Source organism: Hibiscus syriacus, unplaced genomic scaffold, assembly GCF_006381635.1.
Source record: "Hibiscus syriacus cultivar Baekdansim isolate YM2019G1 unplaced genomic scaffold, ASM638163v2 tig00112399_pilon, whole genome shotgun sequence".
In the NCBI taxonomy this organism is placed as follows: Eukaryota; Viridiplantae; Streptophyta; class Magnoliopsida; order Malvales; family Malvaceae; genus Hibiscus; species Hibiscus syriacus.
This window is the reverse complement of record NW_024063321.1, coordinates 266,370-285,158: the sequence shown is the minus strand read 5'-3', so window position 1 is coordinate 285,158 and position 18,789 is coordinate 266,370. Positions and strand designations below refer to the sequence as shown.

The following is an 18,789-nucleotide window of genomic DNA, read 5'->3' as shown; positions in this document are numbered from 1 at the left end:
TTGTAGGACTTATAATTACAAGCAAAGATGTGAAGGTGAAAAGTTTGTTTGTTATGTATTTCTCTTGGATTTGCCTGCTCCTTCATGTCATAGCTGGTTTGGAACAAGCATCGGTTTGCCAATCTTCAGGTATTATTATATTCGGCGTGGCAGCGACGAAATGCATATCTTCATGACAAGAAGCTTTTGCCAGGGTGGTTCGTGGTATCTGACAGTCGGGGTCTTCAGGATTCCTATCTTCAAGCTAGCCACAGGACAATCATCTGGGTCGGTTGGGTGATGTGTGGTGTAAGCCCTCAGCTGGTTCTTTTAAAATCACTCCTCTCAGAATGCTTATGGGGTGCTTGTGCGAGATGCTGAGGGTATATGGTTGTAGCTGGCTCGACTCCAACTATATCTTCTTATGGAGATTCTACCATTATCGTCCGCTCGAAATCTCAGTGTATGGCTATTATCTGACGGAGGCCAAACGATTACTTGATTCTGCTCCTTACATCCGAGTGGAACATATCCGACGCACAATGAACATGGCGGCTTATCACTTAGCAAGTTGGGCCGCTGCTAATGCTATTTCGTTAGATTTTCAATACGATTATCCTACTTGTATTTCTGGTTATGTAACTTTAGGATACTATTCTCGGTTAATAAGAACCATAGCACTTTAAAAAAAATTAAGACCAAATTAAAATAAAGTATAAAATTTGAGAGTTAAATTTTATCATTTTGTTATTTTATTAACTGTCACACATTTTTCATTATTTTTTAACAGAAAATGATCAAATTGTAAATTTCCATTAACATGAGTGATCATAAACGGAAGAGCTTGTATGTTAGCTCAAGATCAAGAACATTGTGACTAAAGAAAACCAATGCCAAAAGTTTACATAAATTCAATCAACATTCTTGTTTTGCTCCTTTCAATCTTGTTTCAGTTGGATGCTAGTTAAATCATCCGATCTTGATCTTGAGGTGGAAATTATATAAAGTTGTTTCCTTCTCGTGTTGTTATGTGGTGGGTTTGATCTGGATTTGGAGGAAAATTGATAGAGCTTCATATTTTTGTTCCTTTCTTGGGTGGTCTTTAGTTGTTGATTAAAATTCTGGGTTTGATTTGAAAAGGTTTCATTTGCATAGTTCCATCTTCAGCTATTATCATGGCAAAGTGTCAAAGATCAGGATTTTCTACAATTGAGGTTCTCATCTCAATTGTAGCGGCTGCTGCTGTTGGATTGTTGTTGATTCCGATTATAGAAGGCGTATCTTTCAAATTGAGTGGAACCGCGTTTCCATGGACGTATGCATGTATTGGACTTGGTTTCTCGTTTGCTGCAACACAGACATGGGGTTTGCATCTTTATGCAACTAGGAAAACGAAATGCAAGAACCCAAAGTGCCGAGGGCTTAGGAATGAAGCCGAGTTCGACATTCAGTTAGAAACCGTGTCTCGGGTCAAGACCAAGAGAACTAATTTGGTTAAAGACGGTGCTTCAAAATGGCCCTTTGAATCTCCACGTGATCGTAAGGAAATTGAAGCTGAGCTGCAGAAGATGGTACCGGAGAATGGACGAGCACTGCTCTTGTTACGAGCCAGGTGTGGGTGTTGTACTGGCAGGGTGAAGGTTCGAGGGCCACAGAATCCAAGAAAGATGAAGAAATAAAGATTGCAGAAACAATGTTGCCTTGCTCTCACGGAGAATTTTATGAATCCTTTCTTTGAATCTCAATTTTTACTTGGTTGTTTTCTTCTTCCTTGCATAACATGGATTGTCTGTTCATACTGTAGTTTGGTTTGGTCCTAGAAAGGGTTGACGAGTCTTAACATACTTCACATTCGTTTGCATAAATGAATCAGTTTAGTATAAAGGTTTTCATTCTTGGCAGATGTTGTCTAAGTCTCTAGCTTTTGGATCCCCTTGTTGTATGAGTTGCAAATTGCTATCCTTGTTGATGCTCTCTACATTTTATTCATTATTTGATGCATTAGCTATAGCTATGGAGGATTTTAACTTTCTAAATCATTTTATGTTTATTCTATTGTAATATTTACGTAAAGAATAAGATATACGATAATAAATTAATATCACTTGTTAAAAGAAGAATATTTTATTATCAATCTATCAAATAATTAATATATATTGAATAAATAATTACTTATGTATATATTATAGATTGCTTCGGGACTGCATTTGCATTTGGCAGTGATGTGCAGAAGAAAATGGAGTGTTTTACCTTTGTTAAGACATCTCATGTTCAACAGATGACGATGACAAATTTCTAAAGTAAGGTATTTAAGGAGATACTAAGGTTTAACGTTTCATTACAATGAAAATTTTAGATTTTTTAATATTTTTAGGTTTTCTTAATCACTAAAACTTTTACCAAAACTTGAGTCTTTTTTTAATCTTTGAGATTTTTTGTAATTACAAAAAATGTTAGAGCTTTGCAAAATTTGAGCTGCACTGTGTCCCTCAACCCACCGACGGCATGAACAACAGGAACTGTTCCATAGCACATAGCATACAGTTGGTTCAGTCCACAGGGTTCAAATCTCGATGGCATGAGTAAGATATCCGACCCAGCCGTTATACGATGAGCTGTCTGCACAGAGAACCCTACCCATCCTCGGACTTTGTCATGATATTGGGCTTCAAACTGCCTAAGCAGCTCTTCCAGGTCCTGTCTGCCAGTGCCTAACATGACTAATTGCACATCCTGGTCCATCATCCAGGGGATTGCCTAAGCAATTATATCAACACCCTTTTGCTGATCGAGTCTCCCAATAAAACCAATCAGCCGGGCTTCTTCACTATTAGAATGTTAATAAAGATTAGTTAGTATTTGTTATTAGTTAGGACTTAGTTTGTTATGATTTGTTGCTTACTTGGACTATATAAGCCATACCTTTGTATGAGGTTGAAGTAGAGTTTATTCAATATTCAATAGAAAATTTCTGTCATCTTTCTCTCTTTATATTTCCTCCTTCCACGTTTGTTAGTTCTATGGCTGCTTTCTCATATGGTATCATTCGTTAAAACATCGTTTTTTCTTCCGCCGTTGCGCCGACGATTGAGTTCCTTTACTCTCACTCTTTTCTTTTCTTCCAAGCAAGTTACTCAAAATCATTGTTCTTTTTCTTTTTTTCCTCTCTTTTCTCATGATCCAAACAACATTCTAACCCACCATTAATCACATCAATGTTAACAACAACAATGGCTTCGGCCATAGCCATAAAAGCAAGCTCGCAAGAACATTTCACAAAGTCATCAACCTAAAGTCCTCGACAAAATTCTCTTCAAACAATGGTATTGGAATCTGCGTTTTCCCATCACAGAGCAAATTCGAGTGTTACAATTCAAATCCAGATCAGAAAATCTCTTCCCGTGGAAATCCCAAGCAGAAAGCTGTGTTGGAAGCTTTGGTTGCGAAGATTTTCGCTAGTGTTACAGCCATCAAAGCTGCTTATGCAGATCTTCAAATGGCGCAAAACCCATACAACAATGGCGCTGTCCAGGCTGCTGATGAAGCCATCGTTGAAGAACTGAGAACACTCTTGGAGTTAAAGCGAAAGTTCTTGAAGAGAGATTTTGATCTTTCACCTCTAATCACTTTAATGCTTGCAGAAATTCAAGAACAACAGAGCTTGATGAAGACTTACGAGATCACAATCAACAAATTGGAATCCGACGTTGAAGCAGAAGGTTCAGAGGTTGATTCACTCCATAAACAGTTCAAAGATCGCCTTGCTTTAAACAAGTCCCTGGAGAAGAAATTAAACGCTAGCGGGCCGTTATCGATGTTCGATAAATGATAATATCAACAAGATTTCAACGCTGAATCCGAGTCATTTTCTTCAAGTTTTGCATAAAGCTTTGCGATCGGTTCGTAGTTTCGTGAAATTGATGATCAAGGAAATGGAGTTAGCGAATTGGGATCTCGATACAGCGGCTAAAGCCATTGAATCGGGTGCTGTTTTCGTTAAACAAAATCACAGGTGCCTCGCGTTTGAATCTTTTGTGTGTAGAACAATGCTTGTAAGCTTCAATCTCCATGATTTTTGCCTCGGCAAAGAGCTTAAACCCAGAAAAACAGACCCGGGGAAGCATTTCAATGAATTCAAGGCCCTGAGATCAGCAAATTCAAAGTTGTTTTTAGCTCGAAATCCATATTTTTCTTTCGGGAAATTCATTAGGGCCAAATATCTCAACCTTGTATGAGAGGATGAAGAAGAAAGAAATGGAGGTGAATAAGAAGAACGAAAGAAAGCATCGGTACTTTCGATTCAAGTTGAAGGAAGCATCGGCATTTCCGATTCAAGTTGAACGAAAGGAGGCATCGGCACTTCCGATTCAAGTCGAACGGAAGGAAGCATCGGCACTTCCGATTCAAGTTGAACGGAATGAAGCATCGACACTTCCGATTTAAGTCGAACGGAAAGATGTATCGCACTTTCGTTTCAAGTGTTCGTTTTTTCATCAAGAAGGTTGAAGAAGTCGGGAGAATATTAGAATGTTAATAAAGATTAATTAGTATTTGTTATTAGTTAGGACTTAGTTTGTCATTAGTTTGTTATGATTTGTTGCTTACTTGGACTATATAAGCCATAACTTTATATGAGGTTGAAGTAGAGTTTATTCAATATTCAATAGAAAATTTCTGTCATCTTTCTCTCTTTACATTTCCTCTTTCCACGTTTGTTAGTTCCATGGCTGCTTTCTCACATTCACGAACAGGTAACCCAAGCTCCTTTTGCAACGCTGCCTTGCACTGAGCCTTGCCAGTCTGCAGTGTTTCAATGGAGTAGTTAGTATAACCATCTGATTTGAGGTGAACATCTTGTTGTGGGTTCCAGTCCTCCAAATCAATTCCATTCACAATTCCTTGCAATTTCCAGTCACTTTCATTTATAATCCCATGTAAACCCCAACCACCTTCCACAGTTTTAATCTCCCATGCATATCCATGGCTAACAGTAACCATTCTGTCCGCAGTCTTTAGTCCTGCTGCAAAGATATTAAAGTGCTCACCACCGACAGGGTCATATAACCTGAAAGGTCCAAGTAGTGACCTGGTAGACCGACAGAACGGAAATCCTCCAAAGGCCCCCTACCCTGAATATGACATATCAGTTAGAATATACTACAAAGAGATTCAGAAAATTAATCTCTAAAAGCACTCCTCACAATGGTAAATGCTTTCGGAATCTCCTCCTCCAATCTCTTTTTGTGGAATGTTCTATTGCATTCTCTTTTGTTTAAGTTCTATCCATGATTTTGTATATCCATTAGCAAAGTCCAAGCAAAGAATAGAGATAGATATAACTACACTAGGATATAAGCTCTTAATTTCGATCAAGTACAAAGCAACAATATCAACAATCTGATTCCTTCCTTGATAAAAAAATCAAGTGAATTACATTGTAGAGGACAAACCTGGTGAGCAGTACTATGGATGACGAGAATGGATCTAGTGAATGACATCAAACCATTGCCTCGATAATACGCCTTCAAGTAGACTGGCAACAAGGCAGTATGCCAATCATTAGCAATGAAAACTAGATTTCCATCTCCATAGCAGACTCCTCCACGTGGAACATACCAAGGAACCTGAATAAATCAGCTTCTACACCATATAACACTATAATCTAATCGATCAATTATTTTCGACCAAAAATGAGGCTAATCCAGAAAATAAGAAAAAGGTCAGGAGAAAAACTTAACTTTGCCAAGAATAATATATGAGCTTTCGCCACAGGAAAGAGCATCATTTACTTTCCACTCTACACATTTATAATATGTATGTCCATGACTACAGCCTTACAAACAACTCTTTACATATAATATATAAATCTATGGAATTTAGAGATGACCCTTAAAAAAATTAGTGTGTAAAGCAGACATATATTTTAGCAATTGTTTCTAGAAGCTATGATGGAAACATGCTGATGTATCTTAGTGAATTCCACTTTACATTTGGCACGATTTATCTTAGAGAATAATTTAGAGGCCATTTGAAACCTCACACAATCAAATAAATGAATTTCTACATGTTTTTTAAGGCAATTTAGAAAATGCACCTCGACAGCTGCCTTGCAAAACAACACCATGCGCTTCAGAATATCCTGCACCACAAGATTAAAGTCATGTAACATTCAAAACGCTAGCTATGGGAATCATAGAAACGCCTATTGCATCTCCTACTCGATAAGATTACAAAATATAGATTGCAAAATAAAACTAGTGCATAGCAATTATAACACTTCAACAGTCCAATCACACTAATGGAAGATGTTAAAGAAGTTACATGAATTCTTAGAAAACATAGCGACTTATAATCACACTTAGATTAACATTAAAATTAACTTGATGGCCAAATTTTAGTAGATTTGGAATGTTGTGAACATAGCATACGCATTCTGAAATGAAACTAAATTAAGACTTCGAATTACAAACTAATCATAACAAAACCACAAGAGAACATATCATACCTGTCGTTTTCGTCCGTATATGTCATTCTGCATATGGCGAAACATTGCAGTATCCATGAAAACAAAATCCACATCATCAATATAGGCGTGGTAATATGATACTTCCATATCCTACAAATAACATATCATCAAAAGATCATGCAGTGTAATTCAGCCTGTTTTGTTTAACAAACAAATGCTAAATATGAAACAGCTCTGTCATACCTGACCATCCACCTTACACTTCTTTCGAACTCCTATGTATTGAGGTTCAGCATATCGAGGTGCCACAACCTAAGTAACAAAGAAAGGAATTGACTAATGAACCATCTAAAGTGCCACAGGCATCTGTAGGGTCATGTTTGGGACTAAAGATAAAGCAAATATTGGGTGTAAAATTCGAACTCTTCATAATCTGGCAGAGTAAAAGAATGGTCAACAACAATCAACACGGAAAAGGAATTATACATACATAAAGGTCTAAAAAAACTAAGCCTAAGATTTAAATTCATTCGCATCATTTAGTGAAGCTTCACACAAATAGAGTTGCATATATATTGCAATGCTATGTATTCGACTTGACATAGAAAATAGAAAATTTTTGTACCATAACCCTGTGTCCCCGTCTAGCCAAAGCCTTTGGTAAAGAACCGGCAACATCTCCAAGGCCACCTATAATCAAGAAAAGAAACGAGATACTATCATCTCAGAATATCTTAACTGGTATACTACCTCTTTTAGACCATGGAGCACATTCTGCAGCTACTAATATAATATTCATGATGTTTGCACCCGCCAGTGGTGGGGGGTTTTCAACTTCAACTGCAGGATCATGTACCTCACAAACCACTACCGAGCCTGTTTTGGTCGAATTTCCATTCTCTACAGCTGTAACTTGGGCAGAAAAAGAGGAACTTGAGGAAAAAAGAGGAAGCCCGACAGACTTAAATGCTTTAGAATTTGTGGTTTTCAACTGTTGGGTAGAGTCTAAATAGGAGGAGGCATTTTCTGAAGACCAATGCACTTCAGGTTCATCTCCAACTTTATCTGAAGTTTGGATCACCGATATGTCCTCCATTATCGAAGTAACATAACCAATTGAAGAAAAAATGCTCCCATTTTTGCCTTCATTGATTCGAACAGGGCTGCTTGTAGCGAGATCCACATTGGGACATCCTTCTGCTCAAGAAAATTTTCATCTTCATCTAGGTCTGTAATACTACTTATGGATGAAACCATCTTCCTTCTTTCTGCAATCTGCCTAAGATAAAGAAGATAGATAACACCATTTCAATTTCAGTTCTCACGAACGAAAACAGAAAGATGATGCATCTATAGCCCTTGAAAGATGATATTTGACTATTTACTATTTCATATGGCTACAAACTAGTCCACAAGGGAACTTCATCAGCAACGAGGAATCCTACTATTAGAGCAACAATGTTCTATACACTCCATGATAGCTACAAAAATTACGGTTATCACCGGCGCCACCAAAACCATCCCGGGAACAGGAAACTGTCACAGGCTTACACCTCCAAAGCTGCCCTTTATTGAAGAACAAAGAAACCCGACTTGTTGAACCCGACAGGGAGGTACCCTGTGAGGAAGCTGCTGGTAAAGGCCATTCCAGTCAAGCACCGCATGCCGGGTTACTGAGTCATCGTTTATTGAAACTCGAGCACGAATGCATTGTGAATTCTCGGCAAATGCGTTTGTAGCATCCATGATTCCAACAACGTACAATCAACGACAGATTGCTACGTGTTAAAACCAGTAATGCCCAAGTATGGTTTAATAATGGGTTAGCTACATTGTTCATCACTTATCTTTATATTTTTTCACTTTTACTCATTCATTTCAAAAAACATAATATATAGTCCTTTTCGTTTATATTTAATTAAGATATGGTCACTTTCGTTTTTATTTAATTGAGATGTGATCACCACGAGTTAACTGCCGTTAACAGTTAACATATTAGGTGACATGATATTTTTGTATAATCACACATTTAGTCCTTTTTATTTATATGTTATTTCAATTTAATCATACTTTTAATAAATTAAAATAAATTTAATCCTTCAATCAAATAATATCACGTTTCACTGGTGTCATGTGTCACAATTCAGTTGGAAGACTAACTTTATTTTAATTTAATATATTTATTTTTCCACCAATACTTTGAAAAGTTAGTCCTCCAATCGAATTGTGACACACGACACGACATGTGGTACATGTGACATATGATATCATTCAATTGGAGGATTAAATTCATTTTAATTTATTAAAAGTATGATTAAATTGAGAGAATTTAAAAATAATAAGAATCAAATATGTGATTATATTCAAATATTTAACGAACTGATGATGACTACATCTTAATTAAATAAAAATAAAAGTGATTATATATTATATTTTTTTAAAAAATAAATAAAATATAAACATAAAAATGATCAATCAAGTAGATTGCAAGTGATGTATGCATTTCGTGAGACCTTAAACGTAAGCCGCTATCTATTTTTTTAATATATATTTTATATAAATTCTTGGGAAAATTACTTATTTGGCCACTTATCTATTATTTAATTTCTGTTTCGTTCACAAAAAATATTAGTTTTCTAAAATCATACTTAGCGTTATGTTCTAGTTCTATTTTAATCACTTGTCATTAAAAAACTAATGGTGATAATGATGTGTCGTTTTAAAATATTTTTTAATATTGATGTGACATTATCTTATGGTGACACATTAGTATCATACTTAGCTTTTTAACAGTGAATGATCAAAACAAAACTAAAATATAACGTTAAGTATGATTTTAAAAAAGATAAAGTACACAAATTACCACACAACTATGGAATTGGTGTCGATATGACCACCATAATTTCAATTTTGACAATATAACCACATAACTATTTAAGTGATCTTAATGTAGCCACATGTCGTTACAAAACAAATGATGTAGTTGTTTTGTAATGGAAGATGACTACATTGAAACCACTTAAATAGTTATGAGGTCATATTGCCAAAATTGAAAGTATCGTGGTCATATAAATACCAACATCATAGTTAAGTGGTCATTTGAGTACTTTATTCTTTTGGAAAATATAATAATTGGTGACCAAAACAAAAGCTAAATAATAAGTGAGTGACCCAAGTAGATAGTTTACCTTATAAATAAAATGATTTATGTTTGAAACTTATGAATTGATCACTAATATTATTGATTCATAACAAATCAGTCGCTCACCGTTTATAAGTCATTACCAAAGATAACAAAATGACTTGGAACTTACAATCATGTTGACTTCAAAAAATAATTTTTTTAATAAACCCCCTCTCTCGTTTCCATTTTTTTCTTCTCTTCTTTGTCTTTTCCATTTGTAACTGAATGAATGCATGATCTCACTATTAATTTCTTTTAGTTTTTTATTGAGAATATTCAGATTAATTTTATTTCAAATTGATTTTTGAATTAAAGAGTTTCTAAAATATATAAAAGATAAAAGTTAAGAATATTCTGATTAGTCTTATTCCAAACCGGAATTTTCTCATGAAATATAAAGATTAATAATACATTAAAGAATAATTTATGTAGCAATTATATAAAAAATAAATTAGTTAACATGTTGGTAAAATAAAAATTCAACAGCAAAGATATCAAAATATGGATAATGTCGTAAATATTTATATTTGTATATTGGTTTATAATAATATGTGACTAATCTACCTGTTTCTTCGTTGCATTTGCCTGATTGGTTTATAAAGTAATGTTATATGTCGTAACCGTTTTTCGCCCGGGCATAAAATTTTATTTGGCGGGAAAAATAATGTGGATAAAAAATGATTTTGATTAAAAAAATATTTTGGGAGTCGCCATCGATCTTTTTGGGTTAGGTAGGTCGAATACCTAAAAATCATCTTTTAAGAGAGTTTTTAAGAAAATATTAGTTAAAAGATAAACTGGTTTGCGTTTAACCAAAAATTCATTTTTTTAAAAAAATAAAAAGGGATTCATGGTCGGTTACGTTTGGGGAAGGATTAACACCCCCACACCCCCCAAAATTGGTTCCTTGTCGATTATAAATTGTCTTTTAATATTAGAATTTTAAGAATTCGAATATGAATTTATGATCCTATTATTTCGTATTTCAATCGGATAATTCTAAGGAAGAAAAAGATATTAAATAATTTTTATAAATTATAAATAAAATATTTATTTACAAAATATTAGAAAAGGACATTTAGTTGCTTTAAGACTGTCATTTCTTAGTATTAAAATAATAATTTTTTTCATAAGAAAATAATAAAACAATATATGTTTTTTGTTTTTTTATAAGTATGATATTTATTTATTTTTAAAATACTAGAATATGATATCTAGTTACTTTAAGACTGCCATTTTCTTTGATATTAAAAATAAATAAATATTAAAAAGAATATAAGGATTTAAAAAAAATGAAGAAAATATATATATTTAAAATAAATGAATATTGTTATCAAATCAAATTATAAAATTATAATATTGTATTTCATGTAAATATTAGTGAATAAAAACATAAATAATAAATACATGAATAATTAATTAAATAAAATACTAATTTAAACATATAAATGATTAAAATATAATAAAATTATAATAAAATGACCATAATAAAATTATATCTAAATTAATGAACCTAACTCGAAATATTATAAAAATATAATAATGTAATTATTCCTTTATTAATCGGTGATTAGAATAATAATTATTAAAATTAAAGGCTCTAACTCGAATAATAAAAAGTTTGAATACTAATAATGTAATTTAACCTTATTTAATTAATTTGGGTTAAAATAATAATTACTAAACTGTAAGGGACTAAATTAGATATTTACCCTAAATATATATATACGGATAAGGACTAAAATAATATTAAATAAAATTACGAGACTAAATTAAAAAGATCAAAAAATAGTTATAGTGACTAAATTGCAATGTTACAAATATATGGGGATTGTAGGTATAGTTTACCAACTCATGAAAATACACATGTACCCTCCCCAAAACGACGTCATTTGGGGAGGGTTTTAAATACCCCAAATGACCGGCCCTTTTGGGCCATTCTCCTCATTACCTCTCTTCTCATTCTCTCTTTAACTGAGAGAGAATTAAAAATTCTCTGACTTCTCTCTTCAATTCCCTCATCGAAGGGAAAAGAAATTCGGCCGGCAACCGCGCTCTAACGCTGATCACCACCGCCGGCCACCGTGGACGGTGGCCGGGATTACAATATTACCCTCAAAATGTAGATTTCTTTGAGCTAGAGTCGAATCCGACTTTATTTACCCCTAAAAATCCTCTGATTGTTATATATCTAAAATAAACCGAAGAATATACCTTTGGTTCACGACGGTCCGACGATGTTTGGGTTCTTCATAAGTTTCAATCTCCCTTTTTTTTCTTTTCATTGATTGTGTTGGTTGGTATCTTGCTTGCTCGTCCCTATTTCATTTTTGTTCGGTATTACTTCTGTTGGTGGTCGTCATTTCTATTCTCTTTGTCCTTGCTCGCTCTTTCTTATTTCGCAGGTATGGTGGCTTTTATAGCCACCACCGAGGTTCTGCTCGGACCGATCACAAGGTTGATTGCCTAGGTGAGTCACCATAGCTATGGCGGTGACTCACCATAGCTATGGCGGTGACTCACCATAGAGCTTGATATGGGCTGCCATTTGGTGTTCTGGAGTCTTCGGCGGTGAGGTGGCGTGGCAAAAGCAGCGTCGGCAGCGATTGGTTGGTCCATCTGGCAGTGGAGGCATCGACAGAGGCAGCTGTTGGGTGCTCTTGGATAAGGCGGCGGCTAGGAGCTAGGGTTTAGAAACCCTAGTTGAAACCCTAAATGTTTAGGGTTTCCATATGGTCTGGGCCAATTCTAGTTGGGCTTGGGATTTGTAAGACGAGCCTCAGGGATCTGGACCTTGTAATTATTTGTAATTATTTAATAATAATAATAATTAATAATTATAATAATAATACTAATATTTAAATAATAATAGTAATTTTAAAAATAATAATTTAAGTAATTTAAGTAAAATAAAAAATTAGTGTTTACAGCTGCCCCTCTTTGCTCATTTTTGTGTTAACAAGAATAGAACGAAGACGAAAAAAATAATAATTTTTCATTTTACTTCTTTTGAGTATCTTAACAAAGAACATCATGTACTAAAAACATTCTGTCCAAAGGTCCTATCATCTTGCACTATAGGTCTTACAGATGACCCGAAGGGTTTGAAAACATCATGCACTGAAGGTCTTACAGATGACCTGAAGGCTTTGAAAACATCCTGCACTGAAGGACTTACAGATGACCCGAAGGTTTTGAAAACATCATGCACTGAAGGACTTACAGATGACCCGAAGGTTTTGAAAACATCATGCACTGAAGGGCTTACAGATGACCTGAAGGTTTTGAAAACATCCTGCACTGAAGGGCTTACAGATGAACCCGAAGGTTTTGAAAACATCATGCACTGAAGGGCTTACAGATGACTCGAAGGTTTTGAAAACATCCTGCACTGAAGGGCTTACAGATGACTCAAAGGTTTTGAAAACATCCTGCACTAAAGGGCTTACAGATGACCCGAAGGTTTTGAAAATATCAAAAAGCTCCAGAAGGCTTTTTGAAAACATCCTGCATTGCAGGTCTTATGGATGTAGGAAATAGTTTACTAAGTAAAACTATGGAAATCGGTTTCTTACTTTTCAACAATTTCATTTTTAGAAAAGATTAAATGAGAAACTTTGGAAATCGTTTTCTCATTATTTTTCAAAATGACATGTTGATTGGGTAACATGCCTTAATCTCAAGATAATGCTCATTCTTGTGGATTGCATCCATCTCTTCTTCAGATGTTTGTGTGATTCATGCATTTGAGGTTTTGAATTCTACCTTCTTATTGTAAGGTATTTTTTAGCATGAATCTTCTTTTTTATACGAAAACCTGTAAAACTTCATATTTGAATGCAATCAAATGTAATGCATTGTCTATTGTGCAAATGATGTTCTTATGAATGCATGAATGTTGATGCAATCTTCATTTGACTTCAAAGTGGTGAAATTGGTCTCCCTTCACTTGATCATTTATTTCCAAGGTTACCTTTGGATATCAGTATAGCAACATATGCCATAAAGTTGAAGAATCATCTGATCAATCTTGTATCTTTGTATCTTCTTTGCTTGCATTAAAATCTCAGAAGAAATATTTCATTTATGGAACTCTTGCCGTAATCAGAATTATAACCTTGATGCCCCATTTTTGTCTTTGATAACATCAGCTTTCTTTGCTTGGATTTGTGTAGAAATCCAATAAAGCTTTCATCTTTGAAAAAAGAATCTATTATCTTTGAGAAAATCTATCATATTTGAAGAATGTAAATGTAGATATGCCTGACTCAGTAATTTAATTAAGAGAGCAACGTCTGTTCTAATTTAACTCTTGAAACACATCACAAGAAGGACTTATCCTAATTCATTTCATGTCTCCACATCTAATTGGATCTCGAACAAAGCAACTTGGACCATATCATGTCGAGATGCTTAACAATAATCTGTCGTTCGACCTTAGTTGGTTCAACTAGTTTCTTTTTGTTCAAATTTTTGCTTCCCTTCTGTGGAAAGAAATCTTCATCATATCTCATTTCTAACCTTGAGGTTGAATAAGACATACCTCATCTTGGATCCATAAATAGAAATACCCTATGATTGCAACATTGGTTTAGCAACAGAATAACTAGTTTGTAAAACTCTTGACAACACATTCATCATTTCCTGTGGCTTCTGCTCAGATGCTCGTAAAACATTTGACAACACATTCATCCAGCTATGGCTTCTGCACAAATTTCTGGTTAGGAAGCTCTTTGTATAGGGTTTAAAGCTTTTGTATGATGTCACAAGACCACTTGAGAACAAAACTCAGTGGGGATATAAATGAGATGTTGGTGTGTTTCATGACCAAAAAGTTGGTCAAATTCACAAAATATGCTAGTGCTGAATTGAATAAGAGACACTAAGTGATCTTGATATCATCTCAAGCAAGGGCAAGTGTGACATTGATCACGTTTTCTTCTATTATAAGTGTTGTAAGAAGTAGAAACACGTCAGCTATAGAAGCCATGTACAGAACGATATCCATGGAATTCTTGTCGCTGGGGATGAAACGCACATGATAAAACCAAAATAGATGAAAACTCAGTTCACCCTGGCTGGTAATGATAACCCCAGTAACAACGGGAATAAGAATAACATAAGCTGAGCCTCTTTATTCAATGCCATCAAGTAAACAAAAACTGATGTGAAAAACAGCTTCATAATCTCAACAATATGGTTGAAACTAACTGCCAAAAAACTCAAGAAATATTTTTAATCATCATTGACGCACAAAAGACCAAATTCAAAGCCGAGATCTTGAGAAATTGAACCCTGGATTGAATAGTCTGCCTAGGGACCATCTTTATCCATACAACCGTGATGTATCTTAACAAAGATCACGCTGTCATGTAATATATGGTTAAGAAGATTGGGTATTTGAAACCATATTTGTTGAGTAAATATTTGTTCAACACCAGGACCATAATGCAAATGCCTGATGAACGAAGCAATTATGTATAGTCAGCTCCATTGTCACTGTTTCACCATTTTTATTCTTCATTCCTTTATGTCTTATTGGAAATATTTTCTCAAGTCAGTAATCTTTAACACATGATGATGTAGACCTTCAGCATACCCTAGTATTTGCTGATACAAGCGTTCAAAATGCGTCAACATTCCTTATTCTAATTAAAATGAGCTTTCAGCATGCCCCAACATTTGCTTCTTATTGATGTGAGCTTTCAAAATATCCCAAATATTCATACTGGCGTGGGCCTTCAGAATGCCCTACATGAATCATTTATGTTTGAAATGGGCTTTCAAGATGTCCTGCATGGATTAGTCTGAATTGGGCCTTCAAAATGCCCTCAACCTTCTAAACTGTAAGACTTACTTTCAATGTTTGTTTGATTTCAATATCATGATCCCCACGAGGTCCAATTTTGATAATGTATTATTGTGGGTACTTGCGGCTTTATCCGTGCCTCAAATCTGTTTGTCTTGAATACTCTCATTTTTGTGTCACTAAACAGTAGTTTGTCAAGTAACTTGAGGAATTCTCTTTTAATCATTCATACAGAAATGTTTGAGATATGTGCCTCTTCAGAATGAGGTGCCCATTTTTTGGATATGGAGGGATCTAGTCGGACAAAGTGGTATAAATCGCTTGGTAATTCATTTCAGGATGACTCAGTGAACCTTGTTTTCAGTGAAGGCAATTTCTGGAATATATTTTTCCATGCAACATGTTGATTCTGATAACTACTTATATGATTATGAAGCAATCTTTCAGGATGATTTCACAGACATTGATAGTTCTTCTGATACCAAGGAAATTCTGAATTCTGATTCTGATGAGGAGAATAAGTTGTTATACTTGACGAAAATATGGTACTCCGAGGCTGAGGCTTCAATAGCCATGGAGAGATGTGGTCTAGATTCATCAATTACAGAGTTGACAGATTTTATATGTGCTGTTCAAATGGCTAAGGCTACTGACGCACTTCTTCCGGTAGAAGATAGGAAGCCATTATGCAATGACCCCAATTATAAGAAAAGGTAAAACTCATGCTATGATTTTTGGAAAAAGAAGAAGCAGGGGAATCTTGAAAAGAAGCTTCTTAATGAAGACTATCATGCAGTTCATCTTCCAAATCCAATGATTGGTTTTGGGGTTACTACCAAACCAGATCAGATAACTCAAAGAACACTTCCAGAAGATGCTATTGTGCCTCCTTATTTCTATTATGAGAACGTGACACTTGCTCCAATTGGTGTTTGGTCCAAAATGTCACAGTACTTATACGATGTAGAGCCAGAATTTGTAGATTCAAAGTATTTTTGTACTGCTGCACGGAAAAGGAGCTATATTCATAATCTGCCAATTGAGAACAGATTTCCTCTTATTCCGCTTCCTTCACGCACCATACATAATGCTTTTCCATTGACAAAAAAGATGGTGGCCTCCCTGGGATCCTAGAACAAAGTTGAACTATTTACAAACATGCACAGGAAGTACCAGATTAACAGAAAGGATCCGTAAGGCTTTTGAAGCTTATGACGGTGAGCCTCCTTCGAATGTCCAGAAGTATGATCTTGATGAGTGTCGAAAAAAGAATCTGGTATGGGTTGGAAGGAATAAAGTTGTTCCAATTGAACCTGATGAGGTGGAAATACTTCTAGGTTTCCCTAAAAACCATACCTTTGAAAGAAAATGTGCAAGAACTGAATGATGATCAGTTGGAGCAATTGATGAGTAGATTTGACATATTCGACCTTGTTGTCAGTGGCATCTAGTGTAACAATCTTACTGGAAGAAATAAACATCATCGGGATGAAATAGATTTTTGTTGGCGTCTTTTCTTGTAATGACTACTACAGTGACTATCTCTTCTGCTACTTCAAGATACTCACTGCTATATCCCACTCTTCCCGAACAATGGAAAGGTTTGGTTGATAGTAAAACTGATTATCTTTACTTTTGAAATCTTGTAACCAATGTTATCCCATGTGAAAGGCATACAAGTGTAGAATCTGTTCCAATGTCTTATTTTGTGCCTATAAGTTCTCAATTTCAAGTTCATCAATCTTCTGAAGGATATAATAGATATAATCCTGACAAAGAAAATGATCGGCATGGAAGAAGTAGCAATGATGTGTCAAGACTTGAGCCAGTATCACGGTATAGCCAGAGTGCAGATGGTGGACTTGTTCATTCCCATAATACACCTTATGAGACTTATGGTTCTGTGATGTAATCTTCTAGAGAACATGGATTGATGGCTGGGGAAAATAATTTGTCTGGTGATGCTTATCGCCTTCAACATGAGATAAGTGATAATCTTTCTTGATGAATTGCTAATAATGTCACAGGAGAGCATTACAAGTTCAGTTCTCCAGACTTTCTGGCTTTTTGGGCCACTTGCTTTCAAGAAAGTGAAATGCTTTATCTTTTTGGAATCACTTTCTTTTTCTATAATAGAAGTAGAATATGAAACAATTTACTTTAAGGACCTTCCTCATTTGAGACTATCCTGTTTGAAAATGTTTTTTTCTTTTTTCTTTATTGAAGAATGATAGAATTTTGTAAAGTATTGCCCTTTACATGTTCACAATAGAATTAAATCATAAGACATGAAATTAATGAATATCAACTAAATCAACTACTCTTTTAAATCATTCAAAATCATAGTCCTATGGCAAGTGTCAAAATTATTGATTGTTTTAAGGTGTAGGTTGATTTTGGTAAAGTAAGGTCTCTCAGGTTAGTCCAGCATATATGTCTCTTTGGGTTTCCATTAACTTGAAGAAATGATTGTTATGATTATCTGGTAGAGATACTTCTCGTTGTTATGCTCATCTCGTATTGATACTTCTTGTTTCCAGACTCTCAAGAACATCTTTGGGATGTGTGGTGCTTCATTAAGAGCTTAAGATCGTCTCTTATGTCGTTGTTTCACCATTTAATATTCGAGCCGCCTTTTCAGGTTTTTAACTCGAATCCTCCTTTGGTTTCAAGATGTTATTCAAAATTTACATCTTGAACCCCTTTTTTATCATGCATTAAAGATTTTAAAAATCAATTTTTGCAAATAAAATCAATCTTGAGAGGCGGAATGAATTCTGAAGATATTCTCTTTTATTTAGATGCCTTCAATCTTGCTTTGCTTGACTTGGATCTGTTTTGCTGGGGATTTTTTCATAAGATTCATTCATCTCCAGTATTTCTTATGCTTCTTGTTGAATATGAATCTTTGAACTAATTGTACTTGATCAATCTTGTAACTTGAGGCTCTATGAGTCGCCTATTTTTGATTCAATTTTTTTTCCTTTTGTTTCCTTTTTTTTCCTTTTTTCCTTTTTTTTCTTCTTCAAGTATAATATTTCTTGATAGAATCTGAGTTTATTTGGTTTCTCAGAACTTTCCAATCCATTTTTGCCAAAATCAATACTCATCTGGAAAAGGCCCATTTTTTACAACATATGACCCTTCCCAATTAGGCATCCATTTCCTATGGAAATCTTTATGTATAGGCAAGATCTTTTTAAACACTAGATCACCCTCTTGGAAATCTCTCGGATGTACTTTATTGTTGTGATCTTTCATCATCCGTTTCTGATGCATCTGCCCATGGTAAATAACTTTCAATATCTTCTCATCAATAATGTTTAATTGATCAAATCGAGCTTGGATCCC

General features: G+C 34.7%; 2 pseudogenes; one reads left to right on the top strand and one right to left on the bottom strand.

The window, feature by feature from the left end:
* Nucleotides 1-2,397: 2,397 nt before the first annotated feature.
* On the bottom strand, nucleotides 2,398-8,191 carry LOC120179049 (annotated as a pseudogene).
* A 7,640-nt stretch (nucleotides 8,192-15,831) lies between these two features.
* Nucleotides 15,832-16,825, top strand: LOC120179048 (annotated as a pseudogene).
* The last annotated feature ends 1,964 nt before the right edge of the window (nucleotides 16,826-18,789 follow it).